The 21,174-nt window shown below is 43.2% G+C and overlaps 1 protein-coding gene across 1 annotated transcript in view; it reads left to right on the top strand.

Annotated features, from left to right (window-relative positions):
* LOC306913112 (cadherin-12-like) overlaps window positions 1-21,174 on the top strand; it is a 300,046-nt gene that overhangs the window by 65,651 nt on the left and 213,221 nt on the right. The window contains exon 3 of the mRNA XM_079489647.1: window positions 17,700-17,765. The gene's annotated coding sequence lies outside the window, so the exon portion shown is untranslated. The remainder of the gene's footprint in view (window positions 1-17,699; window positions 17,766-21,174) is intronic.

Here is a 21,174-nt window from a genome sequence, read left to right as displayed (position 1 = left end):
TGGCAAATCTGCAAAAGAAATGCTCACCACTTGCTTTCTTCACAAATGTGTTCATAAAGGTGTCTACTATCACAGAAAAATTTGTTCCAACCCAACTCCTTTGGGAAACTTTGTGACAGCTGCTGAAAGTTGGGGTACAACCAATCAACCAATATAAGGCAAACAATTCCAAATTTCATTATACTTTAAGTAGCATGTGACATGTCAAACTAGGGGGTTTTTAAGATTCTGAATCCATTGCAAGCATTAGTTTTGCACAAAAAACACTCCTTTGCCTAAAAATGCCCATAGTCGTCATCACAAATGTGATGAGGTCAGCACATTTGGGCAAGTGGCTATGGCCGAATTTAGCCCCAGGAGTATTTTCGTGCAAAACTCATACTATACTCAAGTATAATGAAATTTGGAATTATTTGCCTTATATTGGTTGATAATGGTACCCCAACTTTCAACAGCTGTCACAAAGTTTCCCAAGGGAGTTGGGTTGGAACAAATCTTTCTGTGATAGTAGACACCTTTATGAACACATCTGTGAAGAAAGCTAGTGGTAAGCATTTTCTTTGCAGATTTGCCACAATTTAAGCTAACTTTACCTAACTAATAGTCTGGTTGCCTTCCTCCACACTAACACTGTCATTATCAGTACAACGAGACACTCCGGAGTCCCAGTGCCTTCCACCCGCTGGCAGCAGTCCGACCCGGCCAGGGCCGGCCACTGCTGGTGACGGTCCCTCGATACAATCCGTGAAGTTGTGATCTCGTTTGTTAGTTATCTTGTTTGTTCGTAGTATGAAGAAGGAAAGGACATGAATATTCAAGGCTGTTACGATGGTGGTAGCGTCCATGGGAGTTCTGACTTCCGAGACTCTACCCACAAGACCCCTTCCCCTCCTCCCCTCCCCCGAAACAGGAGGGGAGGGGGGAGGCAAGCTGATCCTGGGTGTTCATGCAGTGTGAAGTGTGATTCAGGCTGACTGGAGTTTTATGATCGTATAGAGAGCATGGACGTCACGTGACCGGGGTGTTGTGGCATGGATCGGGGCTGCTTGATCTATTGTCCGGGTGGGTAGAAAGGTGATTGAAAGTAATCAATAAAAAATTGCTCTAAACGTAGATTGACGTGGCTCGCACCAGACCGACGGCTAACTAAGAACGTAAATTAACGTTTCCCACGTTTGATGTGTTAATACGCCGTCGCACCTTTCCTCTGTGTCAAACATAGGAGATGAATCACATTTTTATGGAGATGCTTATGGGGCTGTGAACATCAAAAGTAGGGTACCTACTGTATTCTTTTATATCTATGGGTTATACATTCCAAATCTCCCTTACCAAACAGCAAAACGCTTTTAAGACGTTTTCAGCCATCATCTTAAATATCAGGCCAAGACCATACTCAACTAGAATTTTGTGAAATCATACCAATTTCAGCATTCTCAAAACAAATGGCCGTTATGATCTGTCTGCTGTTTGAGGGCAGAGTAAATTGCATATTTCTGTGTGTGCAAGGCATTCTTCGTTCACGGCTGAACATCTATAATGGTAGTCACAGTAACCTTGACAAAGCACTGGATAGAATGCAGACAAGGATGGAATAGCAAATGAAGATGACTTCTCCAAAGATACAACAACACTTGTATTTGTTTGTTTGTTTATTTCAGCTTTGAATTTGCACTTAGTTTAGCCTTTAACATATTAAAACAAAATATAACATTTAAAAAAGCGGGCCCAGTGAGCCACCGATATGCAAGTGCAACACTCAGCAAGCTTACAGATGTCTTCTGCAAAGTCAAACCGGCCCTCAAGTATTCTTATGGGAAAAGCCCACATTATTGTGACGCCCCTGAGTCATACTGGCAGCAAACAAAACAATGCATGCTCAGCCAAATTCTACTAGAATACCTCGATTGTTTTGATACACATCATGTATTGAGCACTCTTAATTAAAGCTGTGCACGTCTGGGAATTATCTTGTGAAAAACATACTCGTTTTAACTTACAGATTGGCTTGCTTGCGAGAGAGAGAGAGAGAGAGAGAGAGAGAGAGAGAGAGAGAGAGAGAGAGAGAGAGAGAGCAGATGACAACGTGTGGGCGTTTGATAGACTGTCTACTGGTTATTATTATTTTGTTCTCTTCCATCTCTTGCAGCACGAGTGTGAGGCCAAGGACTAGGGGACAACTACTGTAGAGCATCATTTGGGCTTTAGTCCGACCGATATACTGATCATTGACAATTCTTATCAGTTCAATATTTATTAGTTTGATTATGAGTTAAATGTTCTGAAATAGAAAAACAACATCAGTTGTCTAGGAATCTCCTATATGGTCAAACAAATGGGAACCACCAGTGAGAGGTGTGTGTGTGTGTGTGTGTGTGTGTGTGTGTGTGTGTGTGTGTGTGTGTGTGTGTGTGTGTGTGTGTGTGTGTGTGTGTGTGTGTGTGTGTGTGTGTGTGTGTGTGTGTGTGTGTGTGTGTGTGTGTGTGTGTGTGTGTGTGTGTGTGTGTGTGTCACCTTCTGAAAATGCTGAATAACAACGAAAAGGATGTTAGGGAGCTGTTCCTAGACCTAAGAAGGCGTAAGGTCCCACTGGCCAGGGAGTTAGAGCCACACTTTCTCGGATTTCGGAGGAAACCCAGTGGGAAACTGGACACCCGTTCTGCTGGATTTGGGGTCTCGTCAGACTGGCCAGATCTGAACGACCTCTGTGTCCGCACTGGACTATCCCTGGAGTGGGTGCGGTCTGACTCAGAGACTGTGAGGGTCTCAGAGGACATTATAACTGGCCTCCAGGTCAGGGCAACAGTCACCTATGCTAACAGCTGCATGTGCCAGACGAGTCCTCATGGATGTACACCAACATAAACAACAACAACACTGGACTGGACTAAAACTCCAAGGGAAACTAGCATGTCTTCCTTATGCTGATCACTCTGTATCACACTCTTGCCTGAAGAACACTCAATGAGGACATTATCACATTCACAGTTAAAGCAAGACTATACAAGTCCTTCCCACGAGAATCAATCTTTCAGAGCTGGGCTATAGGTGCAGACTATTTGTTTTTATATTCTGCAGCCTAGGGCATACCCACAGACTGGTTGTTAGAGGGTTCCAACAACTTGGGATTCCCAAAAACGAGGCAAAAAGGCTGGCCCACAAGTACGAATCGTGTGTGTGTGTGTGTGTGTGTGTGTGTGTGTGTGTGTGTGTGTGTGTGTGTGTGTGTGTGTGTGTGTGTGTGTGTGTGTGTGTGTGTGTGTGTGTGTGTGTGTGTGTGTGTGTGTGTGTGTGTGTGTGTGTGTGTGTGTGTGTGTGTGTGTGTGTGTGTGTGTGTGTGTGTGTGTGTGTGTGTGTGTGTGTGTGTGTTGGCGTGGTAGGCATGGCCTGCTGGGCTTGCAGGTGAGGGAGTAACTCCCTCTGTTTGTTTATCAGTCTCCGGGTCCCCATGGTGGATGCATGCACGGACTCAGCACTTCACTTGTCAGCAGTGCTGCTCAGCGGGGGGTCTCCAAATGAGCACAGGGGCACAGGCCCAGTCACGACACAAGGGGGTCCACAGGGACTCGACAAGACGGCGCTGGGAACACGCAAGGCCAGCCCACAATCTGTCCACACCCCTGTTCTTATAGTGCCAGACAACACTGACGGGATGACCAAAGGAAAGAGCCACACCAGTGTTGATTATGATCGACAGCAAATTTTTAGCTCGTTTTAGTCAATCTTTTGAATGAACTTCTGTTAAGTATTCATCATATTTTAGTCACCTGAAATGTTTTACTTTTAGTCTAGTTTTAGTTGGCTAAATATATCATGAGATTGATTTTTTTTAAATGAATTTTTAATTTTATTTTGTTGACTAAAATGTATTTTTGGCGGGCCGTGATGACATTGAAATTTGTTTTTCACCTAGCTGCATGCCGAAAATAGCCAATCTACAAGCTCACAACACACTGTTGACGCATTGTGAGCTTGTAGATTAGCTAAATTCGTGACACCCACACACACCCATGACTTGTTTAAATTCTATTGGATCTCTTCTCCACTAATCCCTCCCTATAACATTTTAGTCCAGTCTTTATTTGTTGATGAAATTGTATAGAATGAATGAATGAATGAATGATTTTATTTACGTGTCTGACAGCCTTTCGCAACCCATCCCTTATGGGATTATTCAGACACAATTTACAGTACAATATATTTCCTGTGCCAACACGCTGACACCAAAATATTAAACAAACGTAAATATCATACAATGTACAGTATATATATAACATAATCAAGTACATTCAAGTAGTCCATTTTGTCGAGAGAGAGAGAGAGAGAGAGAGAGAGAGAGAAGAACATAAGGAGATAATGGACAGAAGACCGATTTGCGTTTAACTTCGACAAGGTATATATATATACACACGTACATACACACACAAATACATATACACAAAGAACTCAGATCTCAGCATAGGAGTTGGTATGATCCATCACAGTTCCACTATATTGTATATTATAGTATATTTAGTCTCAGTTTTAGGCATCATTTTTTATTTAGTTTTCGACAGTGAAAAAAAGGTAGTCGACGAATATTTTCTGTCTAGGAAATCAACACTGAGCGCCCCATGACCGCAGTGAGCTTCGAGGAAGGCAACAACATAAACCCTGGTAATGTTCCACTGGTTGCTCTTAACTTCCATATCACAATCACACCCACTGTGCTTGCAGTATCATAAAGTGTAAAATAGAAACAAAGGCACCTAGTTCTGTTATATTTTCAGAGGCGGAGACTGATAAAAGCCGCATTCATTTTATGGTTGTGTGTTCATTGCAGGAGGTCATTGAGATGATGATGATAATAGAATTACATTTCAGGCTGAATTCTGTCTGCATGCTGTTTCCGTTGTGGTGGATAAGCTGGTATGAGCGAATTAGATTCTAAGTATGATTTATAATGCATTATATAGACATATGGGATGCATAGCAAGGGTTACCAGAATGGATATATAAAAAAGTACAGACGTTAGAGCCCGAGATGATCTGAGTGTGTGTAAGCTAGTGAAAACAAAGTTACGGGCCTTCGAGTTATTTTAACTTAGAAATTGTACAAAAGTAACCAAATGGACTGATGACGCTTCATCGGCCAGGGGGCATGAGGTGAACTAGAGTTCTCAACAGGCCCGCAAATTAAGGCCCGGCCCTACCTGGGCCCTCATCAAACCCTGTACACTCAAGACACTGCCCCCGCTGCCACCCTTAGATCTAGTCCACTCCACATATGGAGCTGACCTGTTCTGACATTCCATATGTTGTTCTGACCTCGTCAAACCCTGTACACTCAAGACACACTCCATATATGGCCAGAAATCATCAAACCCTGCAGAGACTGCTCCTGCTGCCACCATTAGATTTCCATTTATGGAGCTGACCTGTTCTGACATTCCATATGTTGTTCTGACCTCGTCAAACCCTGTACACTCAAGACACGCTCCATATATGGCCAGTACAGAATTAATTCCATATGTTGATCTGACCCCCCATGCCAAAGCGTCAGTGCTCAGCAGCAGTCTGCCGTCACCCTGGTGCATGCGTGTACGTGCCATGCTTCTCGCCCCCAGGGCATCTTACTGGTATATAATATATCTCTGCTATCGGGAAGAAACCACTTAACTCCAAAATGTTCATTTTTCAGTAAATTAAAAATATTCATTTTTTTCAGGAAATTAAGAAAACCTTGTATTTTGAAAACAAAGCAACACTGCCCCATCAAAGTTGGTGTTGTGACTTTATATATTGTCAATTACTTCCATGAGATGGGGAGAGGTTGTGGAGTTAGCTGTTTTAGCAGACATTTTGAGGGTCCAATGGAGTTAAGAGGTTTTATCCCATGCACTTTTTACTACTTTTCATTGGTTCAATATTTTTGAAACAACTCACAGACGTAAAGGGTGTTCAATAGCACTGATTTATGCAAAAGAATCGCACCCATGTGAAGTGAGGAGCACTCTTATCATACTGTACATCAACATCACGTAAAATAGACATTAATATACATGCACACGGTATAGTGCATGCAACTGCTGCAGGGGACAGTATTTCACCCTGCTCCCCAAAAAGCAATGGACGGCCACATTAACAGAATCAGCAGGGCTGAAAATGGTGCACAGGGGACTCGGCTCTATGCAGTGTGTCATAATAAATCAAGCCAATTTCCTCAGGAATCAAAATGTACACAAACAAACTGAAGGGCGAGTTTCTCAGAGAAAGAAGGCAGAGACGGGCAAACATCAACTGCCGCCCCCTCAAGGCCCCCCAACCCCCCACTCCCTGCCTATCAAGTAGACTGCTGTTGAGCAGACGACTCTGGGGAAGGCCTGACGAGCCATTCAATCGAATGGGGCCGACAGCACACAATGAGGACCATGTCCAGGGAATAGAAATAGAAATTAGAACAAAGGAAATGAAGGGCAAGGGAGATAGAGAGAGAGAGAGAGAGAGAGTGAGAGTGCATGGCGGAGGCGTCTGCAGTAGCTCCTTCCATATGCCTGTGCTGTTATTGTCTCACAGATCACAGTGACCTTGTGATCCATTTTAATGCAGCACACAGCGTAGGTTTTGACTCGGTTCCACTCCATGGCTGCTCATGCTTTCGACGAAAATAGATTTCCTTTTTTTCTTTTTTCTTTTTCATGTATCGCTGTGGTGTGGTCATAATTTATTACAGTGGTCAAGATGTTTGAGAACAGGGCTGAATGGTGATATGTGTTACCTTACCTCTGGATGTAATAGGAAGCAAGTCATATTGCATAGGGTTTACAATAACAACTTAAGCTATAGTCTATAGTATATACTTTGCAGCACGACAAATAGTCAAAATCACACCCGTGTGAACGGAGTGGTGCAACCCCCCCCCCCCCCCCCCTCTCTCTCTGTCTCTCATTAGCAGGCAACAGTGTAGCACTATCTCTCTCTCTATTTCTGGCACAACAGCGCCACTTTTGCCCCTACTGGTACTCATAGTAGTCACATAGGTGAACGAACACTAACACGGACATTGCTGTTCCTTGGAGTGGTTGCACTCAAAAATAGCTACCCTACTGTACAAGCTCTCAACATTTCACATTGTTGTGAGCTTGTAGATCAGCTCTTTCTTTCTTTCTTTCTTTCTTTCTTTCTTTGATTTCTGGGGCATTTTTTGAAAACTTTAGAATTGATTTTGTTGTTTTGTTTGAAACATTTCACCTATAATGAAATAGGGATGGCAGGTTGAAAGTTGTTAACAATTACACTGCATAATGTCTTATTATCCCAAGTATTCTCCAGGTAGAATGTTAATGGCATGGTGGCTCAAGATGCATCAACAGAATGCATGGCTGTGTGTGGAGGATGCCATAGAATTGGTAATCTGCAAACCGTGGGACAGCCTCGGTAGAAAAAGAAAATTACACCCGTATGATGTCTATATTCTTTTCTTTTTTTCTTTTTTTCCAAACACTGCATGTAATTACCAATCTGGGAGATTCTGAACTTTCCATTGAATGTCACTCACGTTACTGTAACTTATAATTTCAGCCACAACACTTTCCATATCTCTTTAAAAGCCATTCCAATGATTGTAATTAAATGTAATTTGGGTTTAAAGAATATGAAAAATATCAATTATAGTAGAAAATGCCTTGGTTGCATTTGACACAACCACGTATTATCTTTGTATCATGTCTTTATATTCTGAATGGATGCATTCCCAGACTCATGATTTCCTTTAAAAGAGAAGATAATCTTCTCAAATCTTGAGATCTTTGATTAACATCATTCATGTATCCACTTTCTTCAGATAATTAGACCTTGTATGTCTGTTGTAGTGGGTTGCAAAGTATTGAGGCATTAAATTTCTCTGAATGTGTAAGATAACAGCAAACAAAAGTGCTGCTGAGACTTTTTAAACGGACAGATTAAGCCCTTGACTCTTGTCTGAGTAACTGATAAAGGAGTTGCAGTTTAAATAAAACGAACGATTGCTTTCCATTTTGATTATCTATGGTCCCTGTGTTGCATTAACGAAGATTAGCTCTCTTCACACTAACAGCCAATAGACTTTATGAAACGTGTAGGTGGAGAGCTTCTGCGTTTACATTGCACTTTTATTGTACAGTTTGCAAGCTTCACTTTGAATATGAAAAGTGATGTTCCACATTTCCCATAGGTCTTATCAGAATGAGAATCAGAAGCCTTTATTGCCACATGCATAGGAGGCCTTAGCTATGTTTCACCAGTTTCAATTGAAGTGGGCCTCCACCCTCAGGGGGGCCTCCAAGCTCCAACTGACCGTCAGGCATCAGTCAACTCCCCGCCACTCTTGGCCCTCTCTCTCTCTCGCTCGCTGCCTTGCTCTCTCCCACGATGTTAAGTTACACCCATTTCCTGTTAATAACCTGGGTAGAGGTGTTGTTGCTTCGTAATTGTCGAGCGTAATGGCTGTGCGCGATATAGAACAGTCCAATCTATTTGTATCAATACGGCTGTATCAACAGAATATGTGATAGATGGGGGCCTCATATTTCCTAAGGCCGCCCCTGGCCACATGTAAAACATGTTAGAAATGAACAGCAGAGTACAGTTACAGAATGCAGTTATATAGCTATATAGGCGCAAGTCTGTGATGATGTCATAATATTCAAGAGAGCTGACATTGACATGCATTTTAATATATGGCTGAGCTATTGAAAGAGCTATTTCTTCAAAGACACACTTTTTGAAATGTACAAACAACTGTGTGTGTGTGTGTGTGTGTGTGTGTGTGTGTGTGTGTGTGTGTGTGTGTGTGTGTGTGTGTGTGTGTGTGTGTGTGTGTGTGTGTGTGTGTGTGTGTGTGTGTGTGTGTGCGTGTGCGCGCGCGCGCGTGCGTGCGTGCGTGCGTGCGTGCGTGCGTGCGTGCGTGCGTGCGTGCGTGCGTGCGTGCGTGCGTGCGTGCGTGCGTGCGTGCGTGCGTGCGTGTGCGCACCTATTTGCCAATGTACACATCCCACAACATGCACTGAGAGACATGACAAATAGAACTGTCCAGCTGGCCAGAAAATGGGTTGGCCTAAACTCACACTCCACACGACATACAGACATACTCTTCCTTTCATATGGCGAAGGGGGGCTGGGGGTCCCAAATGTAGAGTGGATTTATGCAGCAACACGGCTAAGCCACCTACTACACATGCTCAGTGCTCAATAATGATGATGGCACCGTCAGAGAAATGGCCAGGGCTTCACTCCTACTGGACCTGCGCAGGAGGAAGGTACCCCTGGCTGCTGCAGACCAGAATAACTTCCTGGGCTTCAGGAGGAAAGACTCTGGGAAACTGGACTCACAAGCCAAGGGCTTCGGGGTCTGGTCTGATTGGCCAGATCTCAACGACCTTTGCCATCGGACAGGAGTCCAGCTAAAATGGGCAAAAAACAACGATAATGTGCCCATCTCTGATGGATTAATTACAGACTCCAGCGTGGTAGTGAAGGCTACCCTCACCCACCAGGGAGCGGACACTAGACTACAGGAAGAAACGGCAAGAAGGGTTCTGCTTAGCACGAAACAGACTGAAGCCAAAGAACACTGGCGTGGCCTTCGACTGCAGGGAAAGTTGGCCTGTGTTGATTCAGCTGATCACTCTGTTTCACATTCGATGTACAAAAATGCTGTTATTGGGGAGGATGTATTAAAATTCACCATCAAAGCAAGACTGCAAGTATTACCAACCAAGTACAATCTGTCAATCTGATATCCCGACACCCACACTCCACTCTGTATAAACCATCATGATTCTGAACAACACCTAGAATCCATCGCACACATAACAAACGGATGTAGTGCATACACAAAATTGTATATTGCTCGCCACGACCGGATTGTTGACCTAGTGTCTGATGCAGTTCGAAAGTATGTGCCATCTAGTGCAGCAATGTATAAACATTCAAGAGTGTTACCAGATTGGTTTAGCTGTGCATGCGATGTCTTTGCTAACATCCCAAATACACCTGACCTGAGTATCAACCATTACTTGGAAGTATAACAAACCTGGGGTATCGCTGTAGATTTGCCATACTGATATTCGGAAGCCTGGGCCATGTGCATAAAGTGACCATGAGTGGCCTAAGAATAGCTGGCATGACAAAAAGTAAAGCCAAAAAACTTTCCAAATACTGTTTTGTTTCGGCTGTTATAGGCAGTTTGTCTGTGTGGAGGAGGAGGTGCCATGTGTATCCTTAAGTGAACATGAACTGTCAACCACGTTACATTTGTCTCCTTGTAAAATGAATTGTAATTTGTGGATTCAAATAAAGAAATCGAAATGTGTGTGTGTGTGTGTGTGTGTGTGTGTGTGAGAGAGAGAGATTGTGTGTGTGTGTCTCTCTCTCTCTCACACACACACACACACACACACACACACACACACGCACACACATTATTTCCGGCAGTTACACCCTAATCCCTGAGCCTTTTGAGCTCCTTTCAAACAACATACCAAATGTCAAGAGTGTACGTTGAAAAGGGTCTTAGAGGATGCAAGTAAAAAAAGTAAAAAAACAAACACAAACACTGCATTTTTTTTTCCAAAGGGGAAAAAAACTAAACAAAAGTTCTGACAGGTTGGCTTCCCCCCTAACCCACCTGTGAAACAACCTTGTTGTCATGACTGCATTAACTTCCAAAATCCGACCTACAAACGCACAAGTCCTTATAGGCTCTTTTTCATACGCCTATTTTACATACTGGCAAACGTTTCTAATGCTTGTTGTCAATCAATTTATTGATTGACAAGACTCATTTACAGTAGATTATTAATATATCACGCCATGGTATTCAACACAAGGTTGCATTTCTACCAGAATTCAACATTGCTTTAAGCAGCCTCATTTGTTCAGATGTGTTGGGCAAATTAATCAAAGCAAAAATGTAGCTGGGCTACATTTTTGCTGTAACTTGCGGTACATATTTGTGTACCTCGTCAAGTAGCTCAGCTACTTTTTGGGGCTTTTTTGTAGCTTGTATCTACAATAAAAATCACACCTGTGTAAAGTGAGGGCCGGGCGCAAATACGTCGTATTTGGCGGACAATTGACCTAATTTATCCTTTCATTGTCAATGGCAAATATGAGATGTGTGGGGACAAGATTTACATCATATTTGGCGGACATTTGACCTAATTTCTCCTTTCATTGTCAAACGCAAATATGAGAAGTGTGGGGACAAGATTTACGTCATATTTGGCAGACATTTGACCCAATTTCTCCTTTCATTGTCAATGGCAAATATTGAGATGTGTGGGGACAACAGCTGTATAGGAGGGGCTAGCCCCTCAAAAACAAGCTACAATAAAGCTACAATGTGGAGGAAAATGAATAATATATAGCTTATTTTTTTATTTATTTTTTATTATAATCTTTATTTTTTACCATGTTGCTATGTTCTTGTTCCAGAACTCCCCTTGAAAATGTGGACTGTTCCTTTTTCTTACATTCTGATTGCTTTGAGGGCAAACAGCGAACAAAGTAGATGAGGTGGAAGTCTTTGAGAGGTCACAAGATGACCCGCTACAAAATGTGTTCAAATCTCTGTCCAAAATGAGAGAGGTCTTCATAAAGTACAACACTGGTGTCCCACCCAGTGCTACATCTGAGCGGCTTTTCAGCGTTGGCAAGTGCCTAACGGAACCGCTTATCTGATAAGAACTTTGAGAGACTGCTGACATGTGCTGTGTAAACAAGCGATTCTGCCCTGGCATCTAAACCAGTGCTGCGTAATTCGCGGCCCCTGATTAATGTATGTGGCCCCGTCATGGTCATACCATTAAAAATATAATTTGTTATTTTCATTGTTTTAAACAAGATTGTAGGTAGTATTGTTTGTTCCAAGAGAAAGTGATATGGCCTGATGTCAGCTGAGTATTAAGCACTTATTTTTTTAGTCACCTCTGGCCTTGGAAATTAGTCACCTCTGGCCTTGGATATCTGTAACATTGACGATCAAATGTCATAATGTAACACTAACAGTATCCTCAACAAATCCCTTATTTTATTTTATTTTTATTTTATTTTATTTTATTTTTTAATAAAACTTAGTTGAGACAGGCATATTTCTGCTGCCATGGGACTTTTTTTTGTAGGATAAATGTTTGTTTCATATACACCACATGTACGTTCTCAATTTAACGCTGAAAAAAAAGTAGTTCAAAGTAGCTGAGCTACTTTTTCTATGTAGCTGTAGCTTTTCAAGCAACATTTCTCCAGGGGCATAACTGTAGCTTGATCAAGCTATACTACCATGGTGAGCTACTTGTAGCTGTACAAGTGACGCTTTCGAAGTAGCTGATCCAACACTATGGCATGCATTGACATTTGTGGCAGAACAATGCTTAGCAGAAGTCAGAATTGAGGACGGGAACCCCTTTTGGTGTTCTAAGCATTATGTTATACTTTAGCTATTGAAAAATAGCAGATCTACAAGCTCATAGTCTTGAAAAACATCGTTGCTGTTCCTTTAGTAGTGAAAATAGACAATCTACAAGCTCACTGCCTCACACCGTGTCGCAACACAATGTGTCAAATGTTGGGTTATTATTATGATGTGCCCAGAAATCGCGATGCTAGTGTTCATGTTATTAACCGTTGGTATGTCTTTTTCCTCAAACTGTACTTTTAACAACAGACTCTCCCTTTCTTTCGGAAGTGTCCTCAAGCCCCCCTCCCATCCCCCCATCCCCATCCCCATGTCGCCCTCCTCCCACTGCTAGAGAGTACAGTACACAGCAGCATCTTGAGCTCTGCTCCCTAGACTGTATTAGTATCTCCACAGGCATCCGCATTGAACAGAGACAGGACCTGGAAATCACAGACGTGTAAAATACAGGGTTACTTTGCTTGTCCGGCAAAGGTTGTCTGGTTGGTGAGCGCATATCTCAGCCAAGGGTGTCCTCACCGGAATCGCAAGTGGACAGGCACAAAGTTTTTCCTGCTTAGTTAAGATAAAACTTTCTTTCACGTGATAGAGGGAGACAGGAACCCAACAGTGTCCGGGGAAACTGTCCAACACTGTCTCAGAAACAAATAAAAGTTAACCAGAGTGAAAAGTAACGAGGCGAAAAGCAAGTTTTCTCTCCTGTAATTAAAATCAAGATGCCAATCAAGCAACGCTGAGCCCAAGAGTACAGTGTGGAGGTGGCATGATGTAAAGTGAAGCCCCAGAAACGGAACGAAATGTGATCTCCACAGACCTTGTGTACTGTGGCTGTAAATGAAACAGCACAGTTGTTATGCCTCAGGATGTTATGAAGAATAATGATTGAACATGCTAATTCCTAATTTCCTACTCAAACGTCAAGTAGTGAAGACGTAATGAGAGTAGCTGTGGGCTGTGTATATTACAGTACACCATCCACTGTCAAATGTCTTAAATTCTTGGTTTGTTGATCTAATTAAGCTGACCTTGATTGATTCATTGATTTTATAGCCAAAGGGGGCCAAAATTGATTAAGAATATATAACTCTCACAAATGGTGGTATATAGTGCACATCTGCACTGTCACTGCAGATTATATTGTTAAATCAATTTCCCTGGCATTTAGCAGATGCTCTTATTCAGAGTGACTTGCAATCAGCAAGGTCCTGTTGTACTGTACTGTAAAGTACTCTCAGACATTTAAACACTTTAAAGTATAATGGAAGGCTGTTCACAATGTCCAACAGTGATGTCCAGTGTTAAAAAGGCTATACGTTATTGTTCACAGCACATTACTAATGAGTCATTAGTAATGACCTTGAGAACAGAGTTGAATGCTGTGTCCCAGCATTGCCTTTAACCCATTCAGGCCTGACGTCGCACATTTTAACGATTTAAAAAAAAAGCAGACCTACAAGCTCGTAGCGCGCCACTCGGTGGCGCGCTATGAGCTTGTAGATCTGCTATTTTTCAATAGCTAAATTATAACATAATGTTTAAAACACCAAAAGGGGTTCCCGCCCAGAATGGGTTAAACGTAACAAGAGAAAGTCATATTGTACAGTATAAGGTCCACAATAACCATGTTGCGCTGTGACGAGTTGTGAGCTTGTCGATTAGCTATTTGTCAGAGAACGCTTTCCCCACAATAATAGAAATCTGAATACACTAGCCCTGGAGGGACTGCGCTCAACCATGTGGGGTTTAAGTGGTTAATTATAACATGATGGAAGCACCTCAGTGAAAGCCAACCAGTCAATTCCAAATGACTTCATTAACCGTATCATTGAGTCAACAGTAAACAATGCACTAATTGTATTAAATTTGTGGACAGATGTTATTGAGTTGAGTACACAATAGTGTTAGCACTAGCTGTAATTCCCTGGTATGCACTAAAGAATACACTGTAAATACGCACTATTCATACCAGTCTACATACCCTTCCTCAACCCTCCAGGTGGCAATTTGCATGTGCCGATAAAACTTTGATGAAAGAAGAGGAGATGTGGTTATGAGTTATGAATGTATATTTCCTTATCTTTATTGGGCAGTGAGGCAGGGAGGTCCTTTGGTTCAAGTTAATATTTACTGGCACAGAAGGTTCACACATTTGATAGTGCTGATTCGTGCAACAGGCATGTGTGTCCAGTTGAATTATCCGTGGGGAATCTCTAATTATGCCCTAATTATTAGTCATTGTGCATTGACTAATTGTTCATTATGTGAAACTAAAGTGAGCCGTAAATTCCAGACGAAATTTGTAAACGCCCAGTGGTGGAAAGTTTTTCATTCATTCATGTATTTTTTTCATGAGTTTTGCAAGATAAAGAGAGGCAGGAAACACAGAAAGAGCGACTATAGGCAATGAAATGCAGCAAACTTCAACTGCCAGCCATCTTGTGAGACAAGCGTGCGCGAGCGCGCACACACACACACACACACACACCATTCATCACGGTGCACTGAGCTAATCAGCTGCCCACAAGCACATGCGACCGGGCATGTAAACATTCTTTAATATTTGCTCAGCCATTCTTATATCGTACAGACCAGTGGCTTGAAAAGCACTGGTCTATGAATACCCATGAAAAGTTTGACATGCTAGTTGACATGGTAAATGGTGCATTTATATAGCGCCTTTATCCAAGGTGCTTTACATAGATTGTGCATTTCATTCACCCATTCACACACACATTCATACACCGATGGCGGCGGAAACCATGCAAGGCACCAACCAGCACATCAGGAGCAATTAGGGGTTCAGTGTCTTGCTCAAGGACACTTCGACACTAACTCTGGGGGAGCCCGGGTTCGAACTGGCAACCTTGCGGTTACCATCCAGCCACTCTACCCCTGAGCCACCGCCGCGACATGCTAGTCATACTGACGCGTAGTTCTGATTGGCTGCCTTTCTACGCAACCCATACAGGGGGGGACGCAGCCAGACACTTTTAATGCCATCGGCGCAGCAAAGCCGAGCACACCGGAGCACACCCGCTGATTTATCAGTAACACATTCGGACCCCCACGCAGACTACCGCGGACCCCTGCACCGACCTCCGCGCCTCCATGGGGACCCCCGTTGGACCCGCCGATCCGCGGACCCCCGTGATTTTGACACATGACAGATGTTCTTTGTACAGTACCTGCCAAGCCAATGTCAACACTACAACCGACAGCTGTGCGTGAGGCGAGACATATAATGGCTAACCAAATGGACCCATAACAGTCCATTTGTATTTCCATCAGAGTTATTGTTATAAAAGGGTCCTTTGGTTCGTCATTAGGCGTCATTAGGCGTCAGTGCCAACGGGATACATTAAAGAAAGGTGTCAGGAGGCGTCATGTGGCACTGGGTGATAACTTGTTTCCACACACACATAAATACAGACATTATAATACAGATATTTACATTTCATAGCACAATTCTGGAGATACAGTATAAGGCAGCCACTGGTAATTAACTGATAATTGATCAGTTCTTGTTTCCTGAGGCCTTATTCACACGTACCAAACACCAATCAAGCAATGTTTGGTTGTTTTTTTGTGTTTTTGGGCCACCACAATGCTTTTCCAATGGGAGTCACATGGTTTGATCAAAAATGTGTGTTTGATTGCTGATTGCTGATTGCTCCCCCCTCATCAAACAAATGTTTGGTCAAACCATGTGACTCCCATTGAAAATGAATTGGAGCAGCAATCAAACAGCAATCAGACATCACACACGGACCGAACATTTGTTGTGTAGGTGTGTACGAAGCCTGAGGCCTCATTCACACGTACCAAACACCAATCAAGCAAATCGTTTTTTTGTTTCTTTTGGGCCACCACAATGCTTTTCCAATGGGACTCACATGGTTTGACCAAACATTTTTGTTTGATGAGGGGGGAGGGGCAGAACACCACCAGCAATCAGCAATCAAACACACATTTTTGATCAAACCATGTGACTCCCATTGGAAAAGCATTGTGGTGGCCCAAAAAAACAAATAAACGACCAAACATTTGCTTGATTGGTGTTTGGTACGTGTGAATGAGGCCTATAGAGGACACATTGTTATGCTCATTTAAATCCCCGTCAGACCTCCACCTGAGGGACACCAATCCCAAACAACGAGGAAAAATAAATCCCATCCAGCCAGTATAGGAGAGTAGCCTGCCCTACACAAGCCACCACCTTGACACCTGAATAATTGGGGGACAAACACGATTGAAACCAACAAGCCAATGGCCTCCACTCTCAGTCGCCTCATTATGAGGACAGAAGCCCGGTGGAGCTCGTTAGAGGGTGGGAGCGATACGGGGTAAATAAGGTTAATTGGCCAATCTGTCAGGCCCAGGAAAAATGCACACGCTGACACGACACAAGCCGAACATGTTTCCACCCACATGTCACCAGTGCTACGCACGTCACACACACACACCAGCCATGGACCTGTTCCACTGAATGCTGTTAATTAACATTTTGCCAGTGCAGAGGAGCACCGTTACTGTGTACTGTAGCCTAGCAGGGTGGGGAGGTGTGTCTGTGTGTGTGTGTGTGTGTGTGTGTGTGTGTGTATAGGGGGGGGGAGGTTTGATGACAGTGATGGTGTGCTGCCTTGAGACCAGAGGTGCAGGGGAGGCGCCGAGGCAGTCAAGCAGGTGCTGCTGATCCCCAGGTGCGGAAACTTGCTTGTGTTTTGGAGTGCGCATAATTTCTGCACCACCAGTCGTATTAATAACGCTGTCATTAACATCACCCACTCAACCTTGGTGTTCTCCGGGAGCCGGAGGAGCGTGTCTCCACTGATACGGCAGCGGCGACATAAAAGCGAAATGCTGGAACAAGCTCCTCCGTCTGGCTCCCAGCAGTGTGCTGTCTGCACAACAGTTCAGTGGGCAGATCAGCACTTGAAACAAATAGCCTCCGTATTAATGAGATTGATAAGACAATTACGTTGAAGGCCAGCTCATTAGCTCTATGTGAGAAGGGGGGTAAAAAAACTGAAACGAAACTAAACTGAGGGGACAGGCTAGAGGTGGGCCGACATGGTGAAATATGCGTGACACTGCAGTGCACTGCACGCTCTGAAAGGTTTCTATAAAGAGGTGACCATGCTATAATTTTGTTCTTCTTTCTTTCTAATGATCCGGTGAATCATTTGGGGATGGCAACTGCCACCCCCGAGCATTTGCGTTATATCCTCAAATTCACCTCTGAATCTATTTTCTTTGTCTTTTGCAGATCTCAATTCACGCCCACCCGTCTATTCTTGTCTGTAACCACCCTATATTAGGCATGGCATTTTAGGTGAGTACAAACATTTAAATAATAATAGTGTAGCTCAAATAGAGTATCTACAAGCTCACACCGCATTGCATCGTGACACGTTGTGAGCTTGTGGCCATAAGTGGCCACCTTTCTGCCAACCTCTCGTTATTTTCTGAAAAGATGGCTCTGCTAATGATTGTGGGCAAACGGCCGGTAGAGGCCATTATAGACAGGAGGCCTCGCTGCTTGCTCTGATGACAAGAGACCGTTAATTAAAGGGCCTTGTCTAATGGGGAATCTCTCCATCTCCTCTTTTTACTGCAACAATCAGAGGAGATGGAAATTCAAATGGCACTACAGCTCATGTGTCTTGATTAGCTGAGCACCACTGCTACGTGACTGAGGCTGTGATGGTGCGGACAAATTCTCACGTACCGGTAATCAGAAAATGGTCCATCAGGGGATATTACCCATAATGGTTAACACAATCAGCACTGGGATTTCATTCCAAATAACAGCTCGGGGGGGCCGCACAGATATGGCCGCTTTTACGCTTTTAGCTTACAGAGTTAAAGTGCACAAAAACCGGGAGAAATATTTTTGCTTGCTTACCTCGCTATCATTACGATAAAGTCGCTGATAATCGCTCGCGTTCATATTTTGAACGAGAGGCATGTTGAAGTCAGATTGGATTAGTTATGACGTTTCCACACGTCCTACGGTCTAAATGGAGTAAGCATTGTTCTCCACCCAGGGCCAGATCTTCCTATGCTCTATAGGCGACACATTATAAGCAACAGACTAGGCCACTATCCCGAGAGGGGCAGCAAAATTGTGCCCAGGAGAGAGAAGAGAAAACTGTTTGGGGAAATGGTGACATTTGCACGATTGTTTTTTTTTTTTTTCTTTTTTTTTTTTAAGATTTTTTTTTTGCGGCTTACGCCTTTTATTGGTTTTTTTGAAGAGACAGACAGTAGGCTGACAGGAAACGGGAGAGAGATGGGGGAAGACATGCAGTAAAGGCCGTGTCGGGCTCGGGAGTCGAACCCGCGGCACACTGCGACTGGATTACCAGTCGGGTGCCCAGACGGTTACGCCACCGCCTGGGCCACGATTGGTTTTCTATCGCTTATTTGCATATCATAACTGGTTGGAGTGGACGCTCTCATTGTACGTGACCGTCATTGGCATACTTAATATCTAATGTCACGACCCGCTCCACAACCTTTGGACTTTGACCATAATATGGTCAAAGTCCAAAGGTTGTGGAGCGTAAATCAACCAAACAAAACTAAAGCCCGGACATATTATGTCCGGGCTTTAGTTTTGTTTGGCTGATTTACGTTTACTCGTTCAGTAAATGTTCTGTGTCTAGGTCTGAGTTCTGTTAGACTGTTATTTCCCCAAATGTTTCTTGTGTATCTTATTTTCTTGTATTGTTCTTGTGCTTCCTATCTACTGTTGTTTGCGGTTACTTCTACCTGTCTTGTCTCTCCACCCTGATTATTTGTTAATCCTAGTCACATGTGTCCTGTTTGTCCCAGCCTATCCCTGTGTTGATTGTCGGTTGATTCACCTGTGTCCCGTAAGTGCTGTGTCTATATAAACTCCCCTGTAGTCTGTTATTGGAAGTTTGTCAATTTGCTGTCTTATCCAGTGCGTATAGGCTGTGAGCCGTATTCCCAGTTGGAGTTGGACTTTTGAGAACTAATTCCTAAGCAATTAAATGGAAAAAAGCCCATTATCGCATCAAATGTAATCAAAACTAGAAAAGAATCGCTGCAAGCTGCGATAAGGCAGGACCAAACAGGAAGGCAATAAGCAATAAGCCACAATAAGCCATAGAAATGTGAAAGAAAAAGAAGACCATGGAATTGTGACAGGGTCGTTTTTTTATAGTGAGGGGCAGGGTTCTTGAATACACTGAGTTGGCAGTGCCCGGGATTTGAACCCATGACCATGTGTTGCAAAGGCAAGAGCTCTACTGTACCTATACCAAGCTAACTGGACACAATCAGTTCTTGCATTGTTAACATAACAAAAACAAATCAGTGTTTTTGTAGCAAGTTGTGCAAGGATAACTAATGATAAAGATGGGTAAAGATAAATGAATTGACGAGGAGCTCAATGAGAACCAATTAAATGATAGTCGGAAACAGGGATTAAAGGTTAACTGAAAAACTATTATTAAACTTCACAGAAAATAAACAGCTTTGAACATTCATGAAAAACAAACAAATGGAGGCAACTTTAAGTTGTTGACTTGAAAAGTCCCGGTTCAGTTCCTATTCAGTTCTAAAGGGAAATCAGTCTCTTTCTCCAATTTGGAGAACCAGATTACCACATTTGTGGGGGGGAAGGGGGGTTCAGAGTTCCGGGTCGGCTCACCAGGTCTGGGTACCAGAACCATCCATGGAAGGGAATCCTTTCAGGACACAAAAAATCTGACCTGAAAGACCAGGTGTCCAAATCAGTCTTTAATCGTTTCAAAATCACTGTACAACATCAAATAAACTATCAATTCATGAGTAAAGAACTTGATTTGATCAGGATGAAGTTCTTTGTGTTCTTTATACACTATTCGCACTAAACAAATCAGATTCTAGCATTGTTACGGCCCTTTAAACTTGGCTCAAACAAGGGCTAACATAATAAAAGGACATGAAGTCAGATCAAAAGTTTACAAAAATATTACAAATGTATTTAAAATCCGGCATTGCAAAACAGGGACCGATGGACAGTCAAAAGAATACTTACGACCATCCCATCTGAAACTTAACTAAATAATAACAGTAACAAAAAGGGAACACAACTGTTCAGTTTGGGTGTTTGGGAGACAATGAGCTGCTGGCCACAGCTCCTCTTATTGCGAACGAAGTGAGCACTAATTATAGAAGCTGGCCAAAACTGTCTGTCTGTCTGTCTGTCTGTCTGTCTGTGTATCTGTGTGTCACGCTGTAACACCACCCGCCCGCCACCAGAGGGCAACTGAAATTGGAACGATACAGAGGGGTGTGTGTGTGTGTGTGTGTGTGTGTGTGTGTGTGTGTGTGTGTGTGTGTGTGTGTGTGTGTGTGTGTGTGTGTGTGTGTGTGTGTGTGTGTGTGTGTGTGTGTGTGTGTGTGTGTGTGTGACTGTGTGTGTGTGTGTGTGTGTGTGTGTGTGTGTGTGACTGCCACAACAGCTTCGTTCGCTTCCCGCGTTTACGCGTCTTACTTGTATAGAGACACACAGGGATGACAAATGTCACGCCCCCAAATGAGACAGCGTCCCCACTTCTGGTCCGTTGGAACGGTGTACTGCAATCATAAAAATATGTTTCCAAATGTATGAAGTGTCTTTGTCAACATTGTCACGTCACTGCCTTTACGACTCCGAGGCTACGAGCGCCGACTTTGAAGAGTGGAATTCTCAATATATATCCCAATCCCAATCTGACTTTGTTATT

This window comes from Electrona antarctica, assembly GCF_951216825.1.
Source record: "Electrona antarctica genome assembly, chromosome: 20".
Taxonomy (NCBI): Eukaryota; Metazoa; Chordata; class Actinopteri; order Myctophiformes; family Myctophidae; genus Electrona; species Electrona antarctica.
Note: the sequence above shows the minus strand (reverse complement) of the source record. Positions and strands in the feature narration are given on the sequence as shown.